This window comes from Aquarana catesbeiana, linkage group LG06 (genome assembly GCF_042186555.1).
Source record: "Aquarana catesbeiana isolate 2022-GZ linkage group LG06, ASM4218655v1, whole genome shotgun sequence".
Taxonomy (NCBI): domain Eukaryota; kingdom Metazoa; phylum Chordata; class Amphibia; order Anura; family Ranidae; genus Aquarana; species Aquarana catesbeiana.
Genome location: NC_133329.1, coordinates 388,525,483 through 388,551,541, shown reverse-complemented (window position 1 = coordinate 388,551,541; position 26,059 = coordinate 388,525,483). Strand labels below are relative to the sequence as shown.

At 43.0% G+C, this 26,059-nt stretch overlaps 1 protein-coding gene across 1 annotated transcript in view; it reads left to right on the top strand.

The window, feature by feature from the left end:
* ASIC4 (acid sensing ion channel subunit family member 4) overlaps positions 1 to 26,059 on the top strand; it is a 450,624-nt gene that overhangs the window by 20,858 nt on the left and 403,707 nt on the right. The window lies entirely within an intron of this gene.

The following is a 26,059-nucleotide window of genomic DNA, read 5'->3' as shown; positions in this document are numbered from 1 at the left end:
AGTTATCTCCATTCATCAATTGGAATAATTTCCATAAATATCGAAAACACAGTCCACCAAATGAAATTAAATCTGTATTCTGTATTTGAAAGTTGTGGTTTCCAAAGTGACTTGTGCATGAATCTGATGCAATTTCCAGTGTAAAAACGGTGAATCACTCATGCTCCCCTCCTGCTTTCACGCTCATCAAAAAGATGTACCCCTGCAGGGGTAATGCGCATTCAAACAGAGTTGCCTCTGATCTCAGTGCCAGTGTTGGTTCTTCTTCCCTGATAATCCCAGTCGTGTGGTAGGTTCACATATGGAAAGGATCAGCACTCATGGCATAAGTCCGTAAAAGGTTATGAGTTTATTTAATCAAAGCAATATACAACTAATGAAAGCCACAATAGGACTAGCGCAAGACAATTGTGTCAACCCAGAGTCTGGGACGCCGTGCGTTACACAGATGAAAGTTCAAAACCGGAAGTGACTTGATCGTGCACCAAGCTCCGTCTTACATGTTTCGTCATCTGAAGCGGTGCCATCTTGGTGCACCCCACGTCTTAAATACTATGCAGTTACCATGTCAACAGGTCACGCTCTTCTCCAGTCTGTTAATAATACAGGGATCAAATGTAGTCCCTCAATAACGGTGTAGTGCAAACTGCCTGTCAACAACTCACATGGCCACTGTAGTCCCTCAATAACAGGCTTAAGTTCTATGTCAACGATCTTATAAAATAAATGTATGCAAGTGTCAAAGCCCTATCCATATAATTAGATCCCTAGATTAATCAGTTAGGTTCCCTTTACAAGTATATAGCAGACATGGCGCACTCATGTCTGCTATATACTTATAAAGGAAACCTGTCAGGGCTGGGCTCAGCCCTTCCTTCTCTGAGCTGGCTGCTCAGCTGTCAGCTAATTGCCAGCTCGTATAGAAGTGGGCCACTTGTTTAGTTGAATACAATGACACAACTTTGAGAACCGGTCAACCACCATATGGATAACTGTGTTGCCCTGGGAGTTGGGTAACTCCACAATGAAATCCATAGACAGGTGGGTCCAGGGCCTTTCTCCATTGGGTATGGGTTGTAGGAGGCCCACTGGAAAGTGTCACGAAGGAAGAAGGAAGAGAAGGAAGGGCTGAGCCCAGCCCTGACAGAACCTAACTGATTAATCTAGGGATCTAATTATATGGATGGGGCTTTGACACTTACATACACTTCTTTTATAAGATCGTTGACATAGAACTTAAGCCTGTTATTGAGGGACTACAGTGGCCATGTGAGTTGTTGACAGGCAGTTTGCACTACACAGTTACTCAATGGTTATTGCAATGTAGATATTATGCAGTAAAAGTCACATATATTCAACTTATTATAAAAACATAATATGTGCATATTAGGATCTGGAATAGGTTATAACATCTTAAAAAACATTACATCTAAAATAGATCATAATCTAAAAATAACATGAAACTTAAATTAAAACGTAAAAAACATATACATATCTATATCTATAGATATAGATATAGATATATATCTATATCTATAGATATAGATATATATATATATATAGATATATATATATATATATATATATATATATATGTGTGTGTGTGTGTGTGTGTGTGTGTGTGTGTGTACGCACATGTATGTAATCCAGCGTTCCTGATGAAATAATTTAATGAAGTAATCTACTGTATGTATATTCGAAAAAGCTCATGAGCAATAAATACATTGAGAATAATTGCAAATTGTGGTCAAAAGTTGGATATAAAGCAGTTTAAATCAATGTCTATGTTGAGGCCTCCAGGATGTAGAGACCGCAACCTGTATATCCATTGTGTTTCGTTCTGTGACACCTTTATCTTCTTCTTATTATTCCCTCCCATGACCCTTAATTTGGTCTATCCCATAAAATATGAGTCCCTTTGGATCTTTTTTGATGTACCTCTTTAAAATGTCTAGAAAGACTGTGTTTGGGAAAACCTTTTCTGATATCATTAATATGTTCCCTGATCCTAATGGATAGGGGCCTAGTGGTTCTGCCTACATATTGCAATTGATATGGGCAGTCGATGATATAGGTAACGTGTGTGCTGTTACATGTACTTGATCCCCTTATTTGGTATTCTTTATTTGTTACTCCGGATCTAAAGGATTCCCTCTTTCTGGGTTGTTTTTTGCTCAATCTACTTGGTAGGCATTTTTGCCATCTATAAAACCCTTTCATGTTCGAGAATAATTTCACATTTTTCGGGGGATCAATAATGTTATGAACTAGATGATTTCTGAGGGTGGGGGCTTTCCTATAGACAAATCTTGTTCTTTTGGGAAGAATTTTAGAAAGAATCCTATCTGATTTCAAAATAGGCCAGTACTTCCTTACAATACGTTCTACCCCCTGGTATTGCCTGTTGAATCCAGTAATGAACGTCACATCAGTACTGTATATGGTTCCTGTTTTTTCTCGCTTTTTTCCAGTAATCTATTCCTGTTCATATTCTTCACTTTGTATTTCAGTTTTTCTAGGTTCCTCTATGACAGTGCTCAGCTTCCTGTCCTTTTTTTTTTTTAAAGTAGATTGCCTTTTATTCCTAAAAATGGTCAGAATTTAGGAATGAGACTGCCCCCCTATAGACTTTAATGTCATTCAGCTCTCAGTTAGATTTGCTGTCCTTTAAAACACAGGAGTTAGGGTATGTTTATGTAGTAAGGATCAACTTCTGTTCCCAGATATTTATGCCCCGTCCCTCCACCCCCATGCCTCCATCTTTGAGAACCTTGCATGTGCACAGATGTGCCTGGACTTCAGGACCTGGCAGAGATCTGCAGCACATCTGCATATGCTTGGGGTTTCCTGCACATGCACTCACAATGCTGGTATCTAGGACCTTGATAATTGCAGCGTCTACGCGCGAGCATCGGAAATCTGTGCAGGTGTGCGGCAAGTCTCTACCAGGTCCTGAAGACCTGCGGCACATTTGTACATGCGCAGAATCCCGCAGAGCACATTCACCCATCAGTAAAACTGCCTACTGGGATATGTGATGTGGACATCCGAGGAGGCAATGGGAAGAGGGGCACTTCATCATTCCTGATTAGGCAAGAAATGAGGAAATGCTACATTGAAGGTCAGAAAAAGTTTTTAAAGTAAGTCATTTTTATCCAGATATGAGAGAGTGAATGGGGGGGGGGGAGGAGCCAAGAGAAAAAAAGGTTGTATTACTGGATGAAGGTCCGCTTTGAATTTAGAGTCGTTGTTAGTATGTGACTTCCTGTTGTGCATAGTTCTTCCCTTTCTCAGTTGCATTTAAAAGCCAATAACTCTAGATAAGGGGTCTCCAAGCTTTTCAGTACAATGGTCATGTGGCCTAAAAATATCCATTTTTATTAAATAATAAATAAAATTTAAGCAATTAAATAAACACAATTAAAGAAATAAGTTTCCCCTTTCACATAAGAGCCAAGGACCCCCTTCACCTCAGAAGACTCCTGTCACATCAGAAGTATCCCCTTTTACATTAAAGGCTCTCCTTCACATCAGAAGACCCCCATTTCACATCAGAGATTCTGCTTCACACCAGAAGCCCCCCTTTTTTGAATCAACCCCCCATTACATCAGAAGCTCCCCATCACTTAAGAAGCCCCCTTTTTTATGTCAAAGGCTCCCTTTCGCATCAGAGACTCTGCTTCACACCAGATGCCCTTCTTTTTACATCAAAGCCCCCCTTTACATCAGAAGACCCCATCACATCTGAAGCCCCCCAGTGCACACTAGAAGTCTAATATTAGAAGTTCCCACTTTTACATCAGAGGACCCCCTTCACTTCAGAAGTATCCCCCTTTTACATCAAAGACTCTCCTTTGCATTAGAAGACCCCCCTTTCACATAAGAGACTCTGCTTCACACCAGAAGCTGCTCCCCCTTTTTTTAACCCCACCTTTACATCAGAAGCTCCCCGTCACTTTAGAAGCCCCCCTTTTATGTCAAAGGCTCCCTTTTACATCAGAGACTTTGCTTCACACCAGAAGTCCCCCATTTTGCATCAAAGCCTCCCTTTACATCAGAAGACCTCCATCACATCAGAAGCCCCCATTTCAAATCAGAACCCCCCCATTGCACAGCAAAGGCATAATATCTTATCAGAAGCCTATCCTTACATATCAAAGCCCACATTTTTACCTCAGATCCCCCCCCCCCAACTTCCCATCAGAGTCATCAGTCCCCATGCCCTACCTTACAGTTTTCAGCACTGCAGCAGCATGGCACAGGGCAGGAGGTGGAGCAGGTCTAGACGGAGGGTGGGAGGTGGAGAATGGCTTCTTCTGAATTCTGGGGTGACCTTAGATCCTGCCACCCTGGGGTCAGGACAGCCACCAGCACCATAGCACACGTATGATGCTGTGTGCTCTGGACACTTAGCAACATTGGTTGTTATGGTGCTGGCGACTGTCCCAACCATGGAAACACATGACGCAAGTACAGGACAAGATTGGAGACCTCTACTCTGGGTGACAAATTAGCATTTATACAATAATTGGGGGATTTGCAGGTTTAGCTAGAAGGTTTAACTCCGAAGTATTGTACATTCACCATCAAATCAAAGCACGTTAATTCATAGAGACATCCGGTCCCTTTTAATTAATTTCACTATGACTAATTTTGTCTCATTCCGTGATATCAGTGGTTTTTCTGTAATTACAGAGATACAAATAATGAAACTGAGAATTTAAAATGTTGTCAACCTGGCACACGGAATGAGCTCCAAAACCTTTCACGAGAAGTAGTTGTAAATATGCAATAAACTGTTTGTCACGATTGTATTAATAGTATTTTGCTTGCTTTTAGAGGCAGGGTGCCGGGTTGCCTTATGTTGTTTTACATGCTTTTTTGCTTCTTCGATGTGCAGCAGTAACGGGCGAGATTACAGGAGCAGATGGGGACCTGATACAGTTGAGATGGAATAAGAATTATTTGCATTTAAGATCTATACATAGAAATTTCTAAAAGAAGATCTCGGTGACAATACTACTAGATGTAGATCCGTGTTCCAGGTGTGGAAGAGGTACGGCTGCCTGGAAACAGAAGCTGATGGCAGTGGGCCACGTATCATATTGATTGGGTGAGAAAGGATCAGGAGAAAATTGACGAGGATGACAAAAAAAAATTTAAGTTTTCACTGAAATTTATGTAAAAATCAGAAAATTTTAACCAAATTTTGGCAAAATTGGTAAAAAAAAATTGAAAGTGTATCAAGATCTCAAGTTAAAAAATGTCATATATTGCAGCTTACCAGTCTTTAGATATGGTGGCTGCATTGATTTTCTTTTTTAGGCTTCTTTTCCTTCATTTTTACCTGGGGATCCTGTCCTAGTGTGACAACACTTACTGTACTGTATCTGTGGATGAGCATTGGTGTCCCTCTAGGGCAAGAAATGTGTTTGAACTACAGAAATCCCCTCCACCTCTGCATAACATAAGGGAGATGTATTTTGTAGTCCACAGAGAGCTCTGAGAACAGTGTAACTCAGGGGTCTCCAAACTTTCTAAATAAAGGGCCAATATACTGTCCTTCGGACTTTTGGGGGGGGGGGGGGCGGACTACAGCCAGTGCGATTAGAAAATATCCTGGCGGCCAGTGGGAATAAACCATGCTCTATCTTTGGTGTCATTGGGAGGACTAGCGTCTCATCAATGTCATTTGAAGGAATCATGCCCCATTGTTGGTGTCAGTGGGAGGAATTCTGCCCCATTGTTGGTCTCAGTGGGAGGAATAGTGGTCCATCGTTGTTGTCAGTGGGAGGAATAGTGCTCCATTGCTTGTGTCAGCGACAGGAATTATGCCCCATTGTTGGTGTCAGTGAATGGAATGGTTCCCCTGAAGGGCCAGATAAAGGCAAGCAAAGGGCCCCATCTGGCCCCAGCACCGCAGTTTGGAGACCTCTGATGTAACTAATAGGGGCTTATTCTCAGGTAGGGCAGCTCTTGCCACCCATCTAAAAAACTGAACCGTTATGTGGAGGCTGCATATCCTTTATGTGTATGCCTAACCAAGTACTGGGGGGAGCATGTGCACACATTCATGCTTAAACATAGCATGGTTCCCTAGATCTACCAGGGTGCTATGGACAGGGGATCCTCCCCAAGGTACCCCATTGGAGCCTGTCAAAACTAAAGCACACCCTGGGAGGCTCCTAGCCTGGCCTAACCACCACTCTCCTAGTAATTCATTCCATATCTTCCTTAGGCTTTACAGCAATGGACTCCAACAGCAACCTCACCCAGCACCATTGATTTCCAGAAGACATCCCTATCTTCAGGAAGAGTTCAAACATATGAAGTCTTATAACTATTAATGGATCTAAGTTGATTTACATATTTGCATGCTTTATTCATCCTAATGGCAACAACACATTCCTTAAAGTGGAACTTCACTCTCTCAATCAACATTGATTATTTTTAATTCTCATGCTAATAGCATTAGTAAATAGATAGGAAAGTATTTAATATTTACTTGTTTTACACTTTTTTTTTTACATTTCTTCAGTTACTTCCTGGTTTCTTGCCTAGGCAAATTATGTCATATATCCCAGGAGTCTTCAGGAGGCGAAAAGAAGAGGAGGGGTTTTCTGAGCTAAGCACACCCTCCTGTATGCATACTTGAGCTTAGGGCAGATGAATTCCAGGAAGTAAATGCTACATGAATCATTTGCTCTTACTCAAGATGGCCACGGCCAGAAATGCTAGAGGTTTGCTTTTCAAAGTGATTTCTCAAAAAAATAAAGCATAGAGACATGGATGGATAGGGGAATTTGCTTTGAATATTAAAAATGAGTTGTATCGTGTTTTTGGTTTGTGGTGGTCAGATGCAGTGAAGATCCGCTTTAAGTTGGAATGAGGGGTGTGCAAAGTCGAACAATCGGAAGCTTTTGGAAATTTGCACTTATCCTCCCCTGCTAAGGGGAAGCTCCAAAATAAAGAGCCTCACATCTTTGCTGTGGCTATGGTCCTTCAGACATTTCCCATGAAGAATCCAAGAGAACTCCTGCCAGAACTTTTTTACATTTGAGCGCTACTTTACAAGATGCACCATACTGGCATGGTCAGGGCTGAAGTGACCTCATTATCTATGGTCATACCCCACTACTACTCTAAGAGCCTCTAGTGGTTACTTAGGATACTACACTGCCTCCTCACTACAAGGGGTTCCTTAGCCCAATCTTTTTCAACCAGGGTGCCTGGGCACTCTGGGATGCCTTCAGGTTTCCTCAGAAGTGCCTTGGCAAAATTCCTAAAAATTGCCCAAAAATTGTATACAAGCCAGCAGGTGGATCAAGCCTGCCTTTTAGTTACGCAAAGACACAGGTTTTTATTGTGCACCATTCCAACTTTCCAGCCACCGGCATCCTAACAACCACTGATGTCATGAAGGGTGTTGATTTCATGCATCCTTATTTGATCCTCCCCTGTCCCTTGCCGTCAGCACTGGGGTCACATTAGTTGAGTGAGGGAGAGAAACTGAAGGAGAGAGAAACATTGGAATACTAGTCAGTACCAGCATGCAAAAGTGTATTTGCTTTGGAAGAATACATCACCTCTAGGGATGAGCTTCGTGTTCGAGTCGAACCCATGTTCGACTCGAACATCGGCTGTTCGATCGTTCGCCGAATTGCGAACGTTATGGGCCGTTCGCGCTAAATTCGTGTGGCGCGTCACGGCCCATAATTCACTGCGGCATCGCAGTGCATTGCTGGCTGATGATTGGCCAAGCATGCACTATGACCCGCATGCTTGGCCAATCACAGCGCCGTCAGTAGAGAGAGCTGTAATTGGCCAAAGCCAGGGTGGCTTTGGCCAATTATGGCTCAGGGGATTTAGTACACACCCCACACTATATAAGGCCACCTGCACGGCGGCCCTGTGTAGTGTGTGTTCCGGTGTGCTGAGAGATAGAGAGAGAGAGAGACAGTGTCATTTGATTTGAGTTAGATAGATTAGGCAGAACAGTCAGTCAGTTAGCTGCACTTACAGTGTATTGTGTATATATATGCATCCCAGGTGTTGCATATATATATATACACTGTATTCAGTTTAGCTAGATCCGTTCCTGTTATCTTCTATCTAGACTATTTATATTTAGTGCAGTGCGTCCTGCTCACAGTGTTCAGCTAGATCCGTTCCTGCTATTTACATTTAGTGCAGTGCGTCCTGCTCACAGTGTTCAGCTAGATCCGTTCCTGTTATCTTCTAGACTATTTACATTTAGTGCAGTGCGTCCTGCTCACAGTGTTCAGCTAGATCCGTTCCTGCAATTTACATTTAGTGCAGTGCGTCCTGCTCACAGTGTTCAGCTAGATCCGTTCCTGCTATTTACATTTAGTGCAGTGCGTCCTGCTCACAGTGTTCAGCTAGATCCGTTCCTGCTATTTACATTTAGTGCAGTGCGTCCTGCTCACAGTGTTCAGCTAGATCCGTTCCTGTTATCTTCTAGACTATTTACATTTAGTGCAGTGCGTCCTGCTCACAGTGTTCAGCTAGATCCGTTCCTGCTATTTACATTTAGTGCAGTGCGTCCTGCTCACAGTGTTCAGCTAGATCCGTTCCTGCTATTTACATTTAGTGCAGTGCGTCCTGCTCACAGTGTTCAGCTAGATCCGTTCCTGTTATCTTCTAGACTATTTACATTTAGTGGGGGTGATTTAGTGGGGGTGATAACCCTTCCCTATGTTTTCCAAAAAGCTTAGAAAAGATTTTTTGGCTGGAGCTAAACACGTTAAAAATGTTCAAAATTACAAACAGATTCTACTTAACAACAAACCTACAGTCCCTGTCTTGTTTGCACCGCCTGTATACTGCTGTTCAGAGTATATAGGGCCTGGTGGCCCCACACCTTTCCTTATTTTAATTTGGGTGCGGGGTTCCCCTTAATATCCATACAAGACCCAAAGGGCCTGGTAATGGACTGGGGGGTACCCATGCCGTTTGTCTCACTGATTTTCATCCATATTGCCATGACCCGACATTACATTAAACCCTCAAGCAGTTTTAAATGAGATTTTTTCCTTTAAAAATGACATTTGGTGCAGGGACTGTTCTAAACATGGGAAACACGCGTCACTTTACAGGCATACTATAGACACCCCCCAGGTACGATATTTAAAGGAATATTTCACTTTTTTTTTTTTTACTTTAAGCATCATTAAAATCACTGCTCCCGAAAAAACGGCCGTTTTTAAAAGTTTTTTTTGCATTGATACATGTCCCCTGGGGTAGGACCCGGGTCCCCAAACCCTTTTTAGGACAATACCATGCAAATTAGCCTTTAAAATGAGCACTTTTGATTTCGAACGTTCGAGTCCCATAGACGTCAATGGGGTTCTAACGTTCGTGCGAACTTTCGGTCCGTTCGCGGGTTCTGGTGCGAACCGAACCGGGGGGTGTTCGGCTCATCCCTAATCACCTCTAATGTTTAGTGTTCTATGTGTGTCGATGCTGCCGCATATTTTAGACTGGTGTGCCATGGGACTGTCCATAATTTTTAAAGGGTGCCTTGAGACTGTCCATAATTTAAAGGGTGCCTTGAGACTGTCCATAATTTAAAGGGTGCCTTGAGACTGTCCATAATTTAAAGGGTGCCTTGAGATCGTCCATACTTTTAAAGGGTGCCTTGAGATTGTCCATACTTTTAAAGTGTACCTTGAGATTGTCCATAATTTTAAAGGGTGCCTTGAGAATGTTCATACATTTAAAGGGTGCCTTGAGAATGTCCATAGTTTTAAAGGGTGCCTTTGTAACTGTCCATAATTTTAAAGAGTGCCTTATGTCCATAATTTAAATGTTGCCTTAAAAACTGCTCATAATTTTAAAAGGTGCCTTGAGATTGTTCATAATTTTAAAGGGTGCCTTGAGATTGTCCATAATTTTAAAGAGTGCCTTAAGAATGTCCATATTTTAAGGGGTGCCATGAGAATGTCTATAATTTTAAAAAGTGCCCTGAGACTGTCCAAATTTTAAGGGGTGCCATGAGAATGTCCATAATTTTAAAGGGTGCCCTGAGACTTGAGATTGTTCATAATTTTAAAGGGTGCCTTGAGACTGTCCATAATTTAAAGGGTGTCTTGAGACTGTCCAAAATTTAAAGGGTGCCTTGAGATTGTCCATACTTTTAAAGGGTGCCTTGAGATTGTCCATAATTTTAATGGGTGCCTTGAGACTGTCCATGATTTTAAAGAGTGCCTTAAGAATGTCCAAAGTTTAAAAGGGTGCCTTGAGATTGCCCATAATTGTAAAGGGTGCCATGAGAATGTCCATAATTTTAAAGGGTGCCCTGAGACTGTCCATAATTTCAAAGGGTTCCTTGAGATCGTCCATAATTTTAAAGGGTGCCTTGAGACTGTCCATAATTATAAAGGGTGCCTTGAGGTTGTCCATAATTTAATAAAGGGTGAATTGACTGAAAAAGGTTGAGAAACCCTGCCTTAGCCTACTCTCAAGGCTAACTATGGCGACACCCAGTTGCTGAACTACACTGGGCACTCCTGTGCCCCTACCATACAGGAATACAACATGTCACAGGCATGAGGCACAGGCACAAAGAAATTCTCTGTTCTCAGAATTAGGACGGTTGCATCCCCATAACCTGTGCAGAGAGTCTATACAGGTAAAGTCTTAAAGTGGATGTAAAGCCTCACATATACCCAGTGAAGTGAACAGCCTCAGATGATACACAGAGATGAAACAAATCACCCTACATAAGTTTTACATGTATATCCGCTGTCTTCAGCTGTATATATCCTTTAGAAAATGGTCTTCGTGTTACAGATTTTTCTCTTCCAAGACAGCTGATTGGAGGAAAGGCACCCACCTCCACTCCACATTGGCAAAGGAAGGAAGGAATATGCAGAGCTCTGCTGTGAGACGGCAAGCTGACTGCTAATCTACTTATGGCAACCTCCCATGACACAAATTTCAGGCTGCTTTTATCTCCTATGTCGGAGATACTGTTGTACGAGGAGGATTTGGATTTTGTGGGAATTTCAGAGACCTGGTTCAACAGCTACCATGATTGGCTGGCAAACATTCAAGGTTATACCCTTTACCGCAAGAATAGAGAGGGTAAAAAAGGGGGAGGGGTATGCCTATATATTAAGAATAATGTACAAGTGAATGTGAGAGATGACATCACTGAGGGAGTTAGGGAGGAGGTGGAATCCTTATGAGTAGAGCTCCAAAGGGATGAAGCTAAGGGGAAAATATTACTGGGAGTATGCTATAGGCCCCCTAACCTGAGGGAGGAAGTGGAGACAGATCTCCTATCACAATTTGGATTAGCAGCAAGGATGGGAAGTGTTATCATAATGGGGGATTTTAATTATCCAGACATAGACTGGGTGGAGGGAACCGCACATTCATTTAAGGCTCGCCAGTTCCTTAATGTCTTGCAGGGCAATTTTATGGGTCAGATGGTAGACGCACCAACTAGAAATAAAACATTACTGGATCTACTGATTACCAACAATACAGACCTGATCACGAATGTGGAAATACGGGGCAATTTAGGTAACAGCGATCACAGGTCAATTAGTTTCAGTATAAATCACACAAATAGGAAACATAAAGGGAATACAGAGACACTGAATTTCAAAAGAGCCAACTTCCCTAAACTACAAACCTTGCTAAAAGGCATAAATTGGGATAAAATATTAGGAACAAAGAACACGGAGGAGAGATGGGTTTGCTTTAAGAGCATATTAAATTAGGGCATTAGCCAATGCATCCCATTGGGTAATAAATTTAAAAGAGCGAACAAAAGTCCTGGATGGCTTAACTCCAATGTAAAAATACATATAAAAGCAAAGGAGAAGGCCTTCAAAAAATACAAGGTTAATGGATCATCCTCAGCATTCAGACTTTATAAATAATGCAACAAGAAATGTAAGGGTGCAATTAGGACGGCTAAGATAGAACATGAAAGACACATAGCAGAGGAGAGCAAAAAAATCCCAAGAAATTCTTTAAGTATGTAAAAAGTAAAAAAGGGAGGACAGACCATATTGGCCCCATAAAGAATGAGGAAGGACATCTGGTTACAAAGGATGGGGAGATGGCGAAGGTATTGAATTTATTCTTCTCCTCAGTCTTCACGAGTGAATCGGGGGGCTTCAGTAACCAAAACTGCAGTGTTTATCCTCATGACACAACACAGGAAGCACCTCCATGGTTAACAGAGGACAGAATTAAAATTAGACTTGAGAAACTTAACATTAATAAATCACCGGGACCAGATGGCTTGCATCCGAGGGTACTTAGGGAACTCAGTCAAGTAATTGCCAGACCATCGTTTCTAATTTTTACAGACAGTCTACTGACTGGAATGGTACCAGCTGATTGGAAAAAAGCCAATATAGCACCAATATTTAAAAAGGGCCCAAAATACATCCCTGGGAATTACAGACCAGTTAGCCTAACATCAATAGTATGTAAACTCTTGGAGGGGATGATAAGGGACTATATACAAGATTTTAGTAATGAGAACAGTATCATTAGCAGTAATTGGCATGGATTCATGAAGAATCGTTCTTGCCAAACCAATCTACTAACCTTCTATGAGGAGGTGAGTTGCCATCTAGATAAAGGAAGGCCCGTAGACGTGGTGTATCTGGATTTTGCAAAAGCATTTGACACAGTTCCCCATAAACGTTTACTGTTCAAAATAAGGTTCGTTGGCATGGACCATAGGGTGAGTACATGGATTGAAAACTGGCTACAAGGGCAAGTTCAGAGGGTGGTGATAAATGGGGAGTACTCGGAATGGTCAGGGGTGGGTAGTGGGGTTCCCCAGGGTTCTGTGCTGGGACCAATCCTATTTAATTTGTTCATAAACGACCTGGAGGATGGGGTAAACAGTTCAATCTCTGTATTTGCAGACGATACTAAGCTAAGTAGGGCAATAACTTCTCCGCAGGACGTGGAAACCTTGCAAAAAGATCTGAACAAATTAATGGGGTTGGCGACTACATGGCAAATGAGGTTCAATGTAGAAAAATATAAAATAATGCATTTGGGTGGCAAAAATATAAATGCAATCTATACACTGGGGGGAGAACCTCTGGGGGAATCTAGGATGGAAAAGGACCTGGGGGTCCTAGTAGATGATAGGCTCAGCAATGGCATGCAATGCCAAGCTGCTGCTAACAAAGCAAACAGAATATTGGCATGCATTAAAAAGGGGATCAACTCCAGAGATAAAACGATAATTCTCCCGCTCTACAAGACTCTGGTCCGGCCGCACCTGAAGTATGCTGTCCAGTTCTGGGCACCAGTCCTCAGGAAGGATGTACTGGAAATAGAGCGAGTACAAAGAAGGGCAACAAAGCTAATAAAGGGTCTGGAGGAACTTAGTTATGAGGAAAGGTTGCGAGCACTGAACTTATTATCTCTGGAGAAGAGACGCTCGAAAGGGGATATGATTTCAATATACAAATACCGTACTGGTGACCCTACAATAGAAATAAAACTTTTTCGCAGAAGAGAGTTTAACAAGACTCGTGGCCACTCATTAAAATTAGAAGAAAAGAGGTTTAACCTTAAACTACGTAGAGGGTTCTTTACTGTAAGAGCGGCAAGGATGTGGAATTCCCTTCCACAGGCGGTGGTCTCAGCGGGGGGGCATTGATAGCTTTAAGAAACTATTAGATAAGCACCTGAATGACCGCAACATACAGGGATATACAATTTAATACTGACATATAATCACACACATAGGTTGGACTTGATGGACTTGTGTCTTTTTTCAACCTCACCTACTATGTAACTATGTAACAGAGCTATGGAGCAGGAGAAAGCTATGGGACTCAGTGCTTTGGAGAGAGATAAGAAAACACTGCAGATAAATGTGCCCAGCTCAAATTTCATGAATCGGGTTTACATCCACTTTATATCTCTAATCTTTAAAGCGTGTCTATGGTCAACATTTTAAATCATAGATTATTTTCCACATTGTATTCAATTATTTCTAGCTAATTTCTGTTAACCTGAATGGTCTCGCAGTTTTGTAAATCTTTCTTTGTGAAGACCCCACACATTTCCTTCCTTGAATTCTGTGACATTTAGTCACTATGCCCTGTGAGTAGGCACTGCTGTGTCACACATTTCACAGAGCCTGCCTTCTGAACTACAGAGGTGCTGAGAGGAGGAGTTACATGAGGTGGAGTTAGCAAGGTACCATGGGGTATATAGTCCTTAGATATTGAGGAATAGCAGGAAAGCATGCTGGGAATCCAAAAAGTCATGGAAAGAGATGGCCAGCAGAAACAATGCTGATGTTATAAAAGGGAAGTGTATGCTGTGACCATAGATTTCCTTTAATAACTAATAAAACCTGGCAGGGGGTGTCTTATCGAATTCAGTCCCCTATCATATAGTGTCCTCCCTGTACTGCGCAGGCGCAGTACGGAGGACAAAAGAGACGCCGAAAGTCTCCGAAGTTCAACAGCTGATCGTCAGCTGTACACGGCGCCTGCGCATTTATTCTTACCCTATGTCCAGGATCATTCCCTACTATCCAAGTGGACATAGAGTTAGAATAAATATTTGCCGAGCGCAGCGAGGCCGTGCCCGAAGCGTGGCGAGCGAAGCGAGCCCGCGAGGGGCCCTCTTACACTGCCATCGCTAACAGGTGCCCGAGCGCCGTGTACAGCTGATGGTCAGCTGATCAACTTCGGGCATTTTCGGCATCTCCTGCTCCTCCGTACTGCGCAGGCGCTGCGCCTGCGCAGTACGAGGCGGACACTATCTGATACGAGGACAGTATTTGGCAGAACAGGGGGTCTTAACCTTTGCCATGCTATCCAAAGCTAAAAAAAAATAAAAAGTTTTGGTTTAACATACACTTTAGTGCTCTTTTAATGAAGACATAAGTAGATTAAAGGGTTTGAATTTAATAATTGCCTGGGGGTCCGCCTCTTCAGCTTTAATAGGCTTTAATAGATGTAGCCTTTACGGTAATGATATTTTGCCTTAAGGGCTCCTACGTGCGGGTTTTCACATCTCAAGTACCTTTTTGGCTCGTGTTCATTTATGTTCGTAGCTACAAATTGTGTATAATTGTTTCCTAAACAGTCCCTCGCCATAGTAAATCATTAAAATACTCAGATCTGGTTAATGTAAGATTTGTTATTCTCTAAAACTTTAAATGGTTACTGAGAACTGACTCTAATTAGTAGCACTCGGGGCGTACACCCCGGGGGGAGGTGGGGGGGTACTGGAAATGTTCGGTGAACGTAGAAAAAAATATCCTGCAGCAAGGACGGGGTTAATGCAGCGCCCGGCCTAATGATTAGAGGCATCAGCAGAACTTGCTGACCCGTGGCTACCCCTCCTGGGTCGATCCTGTACAAAATTAGCTCAGGGATATTAACTCCAGCCCTCCCCGGGCGTTACACTCGGCTGGCGCCCCCCCGAGCTCGCGTCTGAGAGTGGAGAAGTAGAGATTTCAGCGGCTTGCGCTTCGGCAAATAGCTCGCTCTCCTCCGAGACCCCGGGGGGAACTGCAGGAGGGGGGAATTTCTCTTCTTTCTGTATTAAGAGCTCACGTCAGGCAGTTTTCTCTCCGCTGCGTTCCCCTGATTGCAGAAGAGAGTGAAAAACTTCCACCCGGAGACAAACCTTGCACCAGGAGCTGTGTGATTGCATAAAAGTGTTTGTTCAGTACAAAACGGCCTCATTCATGCGGCGCTACAGCTCTGCGCCATACCAGGGAGCTATCAGGTTAATGCAGACTACAAAACTCTTATATCCCTGAATTCATTCCCTATTATAAAGATTCTGCCTATCTATCTATCTATCTATCTATCTATCTATCTATCTATCTATCTATCTATCTATCTATCTATCTATCTATCTATCTATCTTATCTTATCTGTCTGTCTGTCTGTCTGTCTTATCTTATCTTATCTTATCTTATCTTATCTGTCTGTCTGTCTTATCTTATCTTATCTTATCTGTCTGTCTTATCTTATCTTACCTTACCTTACCTTATCTATCTATCTATCTATCTATCTATCTATCTATCTATCTATCTATCTATCTATCTATCTATCTATCTATCTATCTATCTATCTATCTTATCTGTCTGTCTGTCTGTCTGTCTTATCTTATCTTATCTTATCTTATCTGTCTGTCTGTCTGTCTTATCTTATCTTATCTTATCTGTCTGTCTGTCTGTCTTATCTTATCTTATCTTACCTTACCTTACCTTATCTATCTATCTATCTATCTATCTATCTATCTATCTATCTATCTATCTATCTATCTATCTATCTATCTATCTATCTATCTATCTATCTATCTATCTATCTATCTATCTATCTATCTATCTATCTGTCTATCTGTCTGTCTATCTGTCTGTCCGTTTATCTATCTATCTGTCCGCCCGCCCGTCCATGTCTATCCATCTATACCTATCTACACTCTATTACCAAACGTATTGAGACATCTGCCTTTACACGCACACGAACTTTAACCACTTCAGCCTCGGACGGTTTACCCCCCCCTTCATGACCAGGCCATTTTTTGCGATACGGCACTGTGTTGCTTTAACTGACAATTGCGCGGTTGTGCGACGCTGTACCCAAATAATATTGATCTCCTTTTTTTTCCCCACAAATAGAAATTTCTTTTGGTGGTATTTGATCACCTTTGCGTTTTTTTTTTTTTTTTTTTTTTTTTTTTTTTACGCTATAAACAAAAAAAGACCAACAATTTTGAAAAAAAAAAAAAAAAACAGTATTTTTTACTTTCTGCTATAAAACATGTCCAATAAAAAATTGTAAAAAAATCTCATTTCTTCATCAATTTAGGCCAATATGTATTCTGCTACATATTTTTAGTGAAAAAAAAAAAAAATCCCAATAAGCGTATATTGATTGGTTTGCGCAAAAGTTATAGCATCTACAAACAATGGGATATATTTATGGAATTTTTTAACTTTCTAATTTTTTTTAATAGTAATGGAGGCGATCAGCGGTTTTTAACGGGACTGCACAACATTGCGGCGGACAAACCTGCCACTAAGTGACACTTTTTGGGGCCTTGCCTCTCCTGAGAGCGATCAGCGATCCCTGGCGGACATCGCGTCCGCCGGACCCGCTGATTGGCTCCTGCTATGTCAGGTACGTGATTTCGTGCAGGAAGAGTATATCTGTGGGGGGCGATCCAGAAGTGGTTAATGACATCCTAGTCTTAGTCCGTAGGGTTCAATATTGAGTTGGCCCACCCTTTGCAGCTATAACAGCTTCAACTCTTCTGGGAAGGCTGTCCACAAGGTTTAGGAGTGTGTCTATGATAATGTTTGACCATTCTTCCAGAAGCGCATTTGTAAGGTCAGGCACTGATGTTGGACGAGAAGGCCTGACTTGCAGCCTCCTATAATTCATCCCAAAGGTGTTCTATCGGGTTGAGGTCAGGACTCTGTGCAGGTCAGTCAAGTTCCTCCGTCCAAACTCACTCACCCATATCTTTATGGACCTTGCTTTGTGGACTGGTGTGCAGTCATGTTAGAACAGGAAGGGACCATCCCCAAACTGTTCCCACAAAGTTGGGAGCATGAAATTGTCCAAAATGACTTGGTATGCCGACGCCTTGAGAGTTCCCTTTACTGGAACTAAGGGGCCAATCCCAACCCAAAGTAAGGTCCATAAAGACAAGTGTAGAACCCTCTAGTGTGCTAGGGAAATAGTACAGGTTTTTTTCAGAGTAGGTGAATTTCCAGGCTTGGCTGGCAGCCAACCCTGGGTGTGTTTTGTGATCTGGGTTGGGGATGGCTCAGAGTAGTGCTGGGTGACTCACAGGTGGCCTCTCTAGGACCTCCTAATTCTTTCCAGAATCTTCTAGTGCTTTCCAGAAAAGAGAGGCTGGAGGGGAGGTGGAGCCACCAGGGGTGTTCTAAGGAGCCCTGACCAATCCCTAATCTGGATTGGCAGGGGGCAGGCCTCCTTAAATACCCTGGGTCAGCCCAGCTGGGGGGGGGGGGGATTTGTATTGGGTGGAAGATAGAATTGGAATGTTAGGCTGTTGGGGGCTTTGAGGGAGCTCCCCAGTATGGGGGGGTGATCTTGGGCCTGGGCTCGGGTGCGGACGGGACCCTCTTACAACCCACAGAGGTGTCCTGGACAGGAGGCACAGACGGAGCAAGAGAGGAAAGCAGGAGAACACTGCCGGCAAGTCTCCTGGAGTTCCACAGAGGCAGCCAGGAGGGCTGGTGAGTGAGCAGAGCCAGAGGCTGGGTGCAGAACCAGGCTGGAGGATGGTGGTGGCACGGGCAGTGGAAAAAGACAACAGCAGCCAGGAGGGCTGGCAGTGCCTGAAGAGGTGGTACTGGGAGCAGTAGCCACAGGAACAGCTAGCACTGGGACTGTTCTACATTTTTTTTGCCACACCATACGGGCCCGCAGTCTCTGCCTGTAAAGGGCACCTGCTGGGCCAGTGTCAGGCCTACATTGCTAGCTAGTCCAGAGAGTGCAAGAAAGGAATCGATGTGCAGAAGGAGAAGAGGAGTGTATATACTGTGAAAGTTGACTTTGATTATCTGGGCATCTCATAAGTTCCCCATCCCTATCCAAGTTTAATTCCCCTCAATAAAAATACAGAGTGACGGATGGACCACAACACTCAGCAGCTCCTACGGGGGGAACCGCTGCACATGGATGAGCGAGTTTGGGGTGCAGGAACTTGACTGGCCTGCACAGAGTACTAACCTCAACCCGATAGAACACCTTTGGGATGAATTAGAGCGGAGACTGCGAGCCAGGCCCTTTTGAGTAAATATAATATACATTCCTATCTATTGACAACTTTTAGCAGCATGAGGATTAAAAATAATTAATGTTGATCAGGAGAGTGAAGTTCCACTTTAAGCGTATTTTTTCCTGAAAGTTTGTGTTTGTTTAATGGCTGCACAAACATCGTGTGACATAAAAAAAATTGCAAGAGCCTTGATTTTATTCTTCAGGGCCTCTGCTTTCAGAAAATGTATAGGGTTTAAGGGGTTCTAAGTAATATTTTAGAAAAAATAAAAAGGCTGATTTTTAAATGTAGGCAAGCGGTTAAATATAGTGACCTCGCTCCATTATAATTTTCTTGAAGGACGGGCTTAATTGCTGCATGTGGATGTGTCTTCAGAAAAATGTGTTCACTGTCTGCCATCTGAAGGTAAAATTGTATTTCTTGTAAAAGTGTCATAATCAAATCACACTTATTTCACGCAAGAACTCGCATTGCTAATTCGCCGCCAATTAATTTTTTGTGCGGCATGCGTTACTTAAAAAGATAAATAAAAGAACCTATCGAGGAACGACAATTTCCATCCCAGATTGGCTTTGCCTTAAGCCTCGTACACACGATCAGATTGTTGGAAGGGGATTGTCTGTTGACAGACTGCTGTCCTAAAATCTTACCGTTAGTACGCTCCTTCTGACAATTGTTGTCCAACTTTCGGCCAACAAATGGATGACAGGCTAGTTTTCGTCAGACAGCGGTCTGTTGTCTGATTTTCGTATGGTCACTACACAAGTCCGTCACACAAAAGTACAAACACGCATGCTCAGAATCAATGCTCACCCAACACGAAATTAGCAGAAGGAGCCCAAAGGGTGGCGCTCAAGGGCTGAAATTCCTCGTAGTACGTCACTATGTTCGTGTTTGTTGGCCGACAATTGTGTACCGTTAGTATGCAAGACAAGATCCTGGCACACGCCCCTTCGGACAAAAATCAGACGCTCGGTTGGCCAACAATCTGATCGTGTGTATGAGGCTTAATCCATGCTGTTTAAGGGCAGACGTCTCGTTCCGTCCATCAAATCTCTGGCGCGGTCCTTGTAGGTTTCCCGCTGAGCCGGAGAGGGAAGACAATCAGCCGTTTCCTCTGGCCAGCCACATACCTGAAGAGATTTGGCTGACCCCTTAGCAAGAGTGGCACATTTCCTGCTTATCGCATCTCCTCTCCAGTCTGCCCCCAGCTGTGTGAGCGGTGCAGACCCCTCCGTACATACATCTACAATCCCGCCTTTATTGCAGCACTGTGATACCATCGTGGCGGCGACAGCTGAGATGTGACTGGAGTAATAGCTAGATCCTTTCCTGATAACTTTTCTCCGGAACATAGTATCAGATTGCATGACAATGAGACTTTGGGAAGAGAAATGTAATGGAGAGCCGGGTTTAATGATGGCTCAGAGTTGGCCATACAGAAAGCTCAGCTTCTGAAATATTTGCTGTCCTTTTAGCATCAAAATAACTCCAAGTGGGCTTTGCAAAATACTTTGTGTGATGCAACCATATCTTTGCCCTGTCTGCGTATTTCATCATAAAAGCTGAACTGCAGGGAAAGCTGTAAGACCCTTCCCCGCAGGTTCTTCTCCCCTATGCTCCGGCGGTCACAGGTCCTGTGATGTCATCAAGTCCAATGTATAGCCCTGCACTGGATTTGAGAACTTCAAAGGATAGTCCACCACCAGAGTGTAGGAGAGAAGAGCATAGGAGAGAATGTAGGATAGAAAAGTGCAGGAGAGAAGAGCATAGGGGAGAGTGTAGAGGAGAGTGTAGGGAAGAAGAGCAAAGGGGAGGGCTTGGGCAGAAGAGTGTAGGGGAGAAGAGCATAGGGGAGAGTGTAGGGGAGAAGAGCATATGGGAGAGTGTAGGGAAGAAGAGTGTAGGGGAGAAGAGCATAAGGGAGAGTATAAAGGAGAAGGGAAAAGGAGAGAGCATAGGGGAGAAGCGCATAGGGGAGAGTGTAAGGGAGAAGAGAAAAAGGGGAGGACATAGGGGAGAGTGTATAGGGGGAGAAGATCATAGGGGAGAGTGTAGGGGAGGAGACCATAGGGGAGAATGTAGGGTAGAAGAGCAAAGGGGACAGCATAGGGAAGAAGAGCAAATGGGAAGGGCATAGGGGAGAGTGTCCAGAAGAGGAGTGTAGGGGAGAGCATAGGGGAAAATGTAGGAGAGGAGGGTATATGGGCGGGTGTAGGGGACAAGAGCATAGGGGAGAGTGTAGGGGAAAATGTAGGGGAGAAGAGCATAGGGGAAAGTGTAGGGGAGAAGAGCAAAGGGGAGAGTGAAGGGGAGAAGAGCAAAGTGGAGGGCATAGGGGAGAGTGTAGGGGAGAAGAGTGTAGGGGACAAGAGCATAGGGGAGAGAGTCCAGGAGAGGAGCATAGGGGAGAGCAAAGGGGAGAATGTAGGGTAGAAGAACAAAGGGGAAAGCATAGAGGAGAGTGTAGGGGAGAAGAGCATAGGGGAGAGTGTGGGAGAGAATAGCGTGCAGGAGAGCGTAGGGGAGAAGCGTGTAGGGGAGAGTGTGGTGGAGAAGAGCCTACAGGAGAGCGTAGGGGAGAAAAGCATAGGGGAGAAAAGCACAGGGGAGAGCATAGGAGAGAAGATCCTTGATTGTCCATTTTAAATATATAGGATTACAACTTTCTAGATATAACCAATTTGATATATATTTTCACATAGACCCTATACGGATTGTTAGTGTTTTTTTTAAACCTGGGTGAATAAAGCTATAGAGGCCAGTAAATTAGTGTCCTTCACAATCAAAAATGATCCCCATAGAAATTTACACATAATTAATATTGATAGTAAAATGGATACATTTGAGGCCTCATACACATTGAGAGTTAAAAACGCCACTTTTAGGAGCAATCAGTGCTTTACATATGGCATCCATCACATTAAGGACAGGCAAACTAGACCATAGAGATTTCTAAGTATATACATTGTAAATGATATGTTTCTATTGTAATATTTCCGTAGTAAACTACAAATAGGTAAGTAAACACACGTGTTTTATACAGATTAGGTCAGATTGATGGGGGGTGCGAGCTGTTTTGAAGCATAGTAGGGTTACTCTACTTTAACTCCATTGTAGCCAATTGTAGGATCAGGAAACACTTTAAGAGCACTGACAGTGACATATGGATAAGATGTGTTTCTGCTTCGTCTTCTAGATGTTTGAATTGTTTTTGTGGTTACACAGAATTGGCCCCTCCGGGTCCCACAGCTGTAATATGCGACCTGAAGGTCTCAGAGCGATCTTCTGCCCAGCCAGAAATGAGATTGATACTGTAAGGCTGTCCTATCATACACCTCTAGATGATTCTACGGCAAATGAAAAATGACTTTCCTCCCGGAGAGATCATGCAATTTTAATTATCCAGCTTTGTGGAATAATCTGAAACTTTGATTTCAAAAAGTTAAAATAGCTTTTATATCCTTGCTGATATAGATGATAGGGCTGGTCGGCAAAGAAGTGGGGTTTTTGTGATGTGTGAAAGTCTAATCCAGAGGAGTCCAGCTATTTCCATTTTCTTATTTCTTTAATTAACATGTCATTCGATATTAACAATTATATGAAGGTATGGAGTGTACATTAGAGCAGCGTTTCTCAACCAAGACGCCATTTGGGTTACTGAGCAAATCATGTCTCATTGGGTTAATGGGGTATAGAAGTCTATTTAACTGCTTGCCTACCGAGGCAATTGTGACATTTTCACATACAGTACATATTACAAACAGCATTTTTTGCTAGAAAATTACTTAGAACCCCCAAACATTATATATTTTCCGAAAGCAGAGATCCTGAAGAATAAAATGGTTGAAGAAAAAAATGGAACTTGCTGTTGCATTATTTTTCATGTCACTGGGTATTTGCACAGCCGTTTATCAAATGCAAATTTTCTTGAAAAAAAATCCAATTAAATGATTTTTGATGCACACAAACACAATATAACACCCAATTTATGGTAAAATATAAAAGATGATATTGCATCAAGTAAATAGATACCAAACATGACAAGATTGAAATTTGCACACACCTGTGAAATAGCGACAAGCTGCGCTACCTAAAACTGTCCATACGTGACGTTTTACAAGCCTTTACAGGCTATCAGTTTAGAAATAATAGTGAATTATGGATTTATTTCTCTCACTCATTTACGGTGATGCCTCACTTGTACGGTGCAATCACTGTTTACATTTGTGTACCGGACCTACATGCGTGTTTGCATTTGTGTGCATGCAAGTATTTTTTTTTATTTAACCTTATTGCTATCACAAAGGTAACAAGCCCCCTTCTGATAGCTTTGTCTTTATGGAGAGATCATTAGACCCTTGATGTCTCCTGTGCTCTATAAAACAACTAACTGAGCACAGATCAAGATTGGTTATATGCTTCCTTGGCTGTAACAGCTGGGAAATTACTGCTCTGAAACCAGGAGTGATAAAAACATAATAATAATAGTAATATTTTCTCCTCCCTGATCCCCAACTCTTGACTTTACCATTGAGATCATAAGCACAACTATTGATCTCTCCACGTATATCAGGGCGTGGGGTGTAAAGCTAAACTCTGACCTCTCCTTCCTTCGTAACATCTTCAACATTTGCCCTTTCTTTACTAACGACACAATAAAACAACAAATTCACTCCCCAGATATCTCCTACCTTGACCACTGCAACTCTCTCCTCAATGGCCTACCTCTAAACAGGCTATCCCCCCCCCCTTCAATCTTCCATGAATGTTGCTGTCCAACTCATCCACCTTACTGTAGCAACCGCGGCTGCCATCCCTCTCTGCCAATCTCCCCACTGGCTTCCATAAGTCCAAAATATAAAATTTAGAATACAAACTACAAAATACAGTACAAAGTCATCCACAACTCTGTTCCAGGTACATCACCAACCTCATCTCAAAGTATCACCCAAACTGCCCTCTTCGGTGTTCCCAAGACCTCCTGCTCTCTAGCTTCCTCATCGTCTCCTCCCATGCACACCTCCAGGATGTCTCCAGAGCCTCTCCCATCCTCTAGAACCCCCTACCCCAATCTGCCCGGTTATGTCCTACACTGTCCACCTTTAGAGGATCCCTGAACACTCATCGATTGAGGGAAGCCTATCCCACCTCCACCTAAAAACTCTACTTCAACCATCTCCATCAGCCCATTCCTCACAGCTATTACAACTTGCCTCCTCTCTTTTAGATTGTAAGTCTCACAAGCAGGGATCTCCTAATCCTTCTGTATTGAACTGTATTGTAACTTATATTATGCAAACTGTTGGCTCTATATGAATCATAATAATAATAGGTGCACAATGATGTCCAATTGCTGACGAAACACGTAGGGTAGGGCTTTGGCCTGTGACGCCATCACACCCGCCAGTGCACAATGACGCAACGTTACATGCCTTATCTCTGAGATGTTTATGAGTATCTTTGTATACAAATAAAGCATGGAGTTTTAGCGATACTACTCTATGTGGTTTTTATTTGTTTCTTTTTATGACCACTGAGAAAATGGGTATATGCTATTGGACTGGTTGGAACATCTTTGATGTGAGGAGCAGGATCTGGAGTTTGGTCTAATGATTGGGGCTGCCTTCTAAATTTTCAAGTGCAGTTGATCTCTTTATCGTACAGAGATCATTTAAATCCAGTAAGAAGTTTGCACATCTGGTGGTTCGGCAGTTTGGTAGCACTGCATGTTTAGTTTGACACACAAACTCAAGGGGACAATTGGCCTATTCAAGTTAAGGGCTCTTGATATCTTAAAGGGCTATACACCTTAATTTTATGGACACTGCTTGTGGACATTTTTTTCAGAACTTTTTGTTCACTATTATTCACAAAATTGTCACATGATTACTTGTTTATTGCTTTGGTTATATTTAATTTGGTGTAAATATTGAGCATATTGGTTATTATTTTTAAGTATAACCAGTATTCAGATTGGTTGTGTGCTGCATTCCTGAAATACACTTGGTGCACTAAGCGTATTCGAATTTTTGCATTTAAAATCCTGTATAATAATAATATATGTTTTGTGCATTACCATGCGTTGTTGAGTTAAACCACTGGTCTCCAAACCGCGGCCCTTTGCTTGCCTTTATCCGGCCCTTGGGGCACATTTCCTCCCACTGATGCAAGATACTATTCTTCCCACTGACCAGCAACGGCTGGTGTTTTTTTTTGGGGGGGCGGCAAACATCCCCCCCCCCCCCGTCTGCCGGTTGGTCTGGCACTTACCCCATCTAGGCAGCAGGCATCAGGCAGCCGCTCCTGTGTCCCTTTCCTCCATCACGGCGGCTGTGCATCTCCTCCCCTCCTCCTAGGCATCCAAGAGGATCACCTATCCTTTCAGACAATTGGGTGACGGGTCTCAGACCCACTTCCTGATTGGCTGGGAGGAGGATCAGTGTTAGAATAGGGAATAATCATTTGCTATTCTAACACACCTGGGTGGGCTGTTGGGCTGTTAGCGCATTCTCTGCGCCCCAAGCCCACCCTAGTTTGAAGCCTATTAGAGCCTTTGGCTCAGTTCTTCAAACCTCCCCCCATTGGAAATTCATGCATCCAGCGTCCTGAAAGGGGCCGGGCGCATGGATAGGGGGGGGCGGCAGCATGGATGGGGGGGGGGCGCCCGTGCACCCTTAATGGATTGGCCGCCCCTGCCACTGACACTAACATTGAGGCATAATTCCTGTTACTGACATTGACAACAGGACACTATTTCTCCCATTGACAACAACAATGGTGCACTATTCCTCTCACTGATACCAATGATGGGGCACTATTCCTCCCACTGATACCAATGATGGGGCACTATTCCTCCCACTGATACCAATGATGGGGCACTATTCCTCCCACTGATACCAATGATGGGGCACTATTCCTTCCATTGATATGAACGTTTGGGTACTATTCCTTCCATTGATATGAATGTTTGGGTACTATTCCTTCCACTGATGCCAATAATGGTACACAATTCCTTCCCATAATGCTAAAGATGCATTTTTTACTCCCGCTGACTCCAGGGCAATTTCTACCCCCAATGGCCACAGTCCGGCCCCCCAAAAGTCTGAAGGACAGTAAACTGGCTCTTTGTTTAGAAAGTTTGGAGAGCCCTTACTCAGACGAATGCCTGTCTGGCACTCATGGTATGGTGAGATTTGATTTAAGTTCGACAATATACTAGTGAATGGAATTAAATTTTATTTATCATTAATGGTGACTTGGC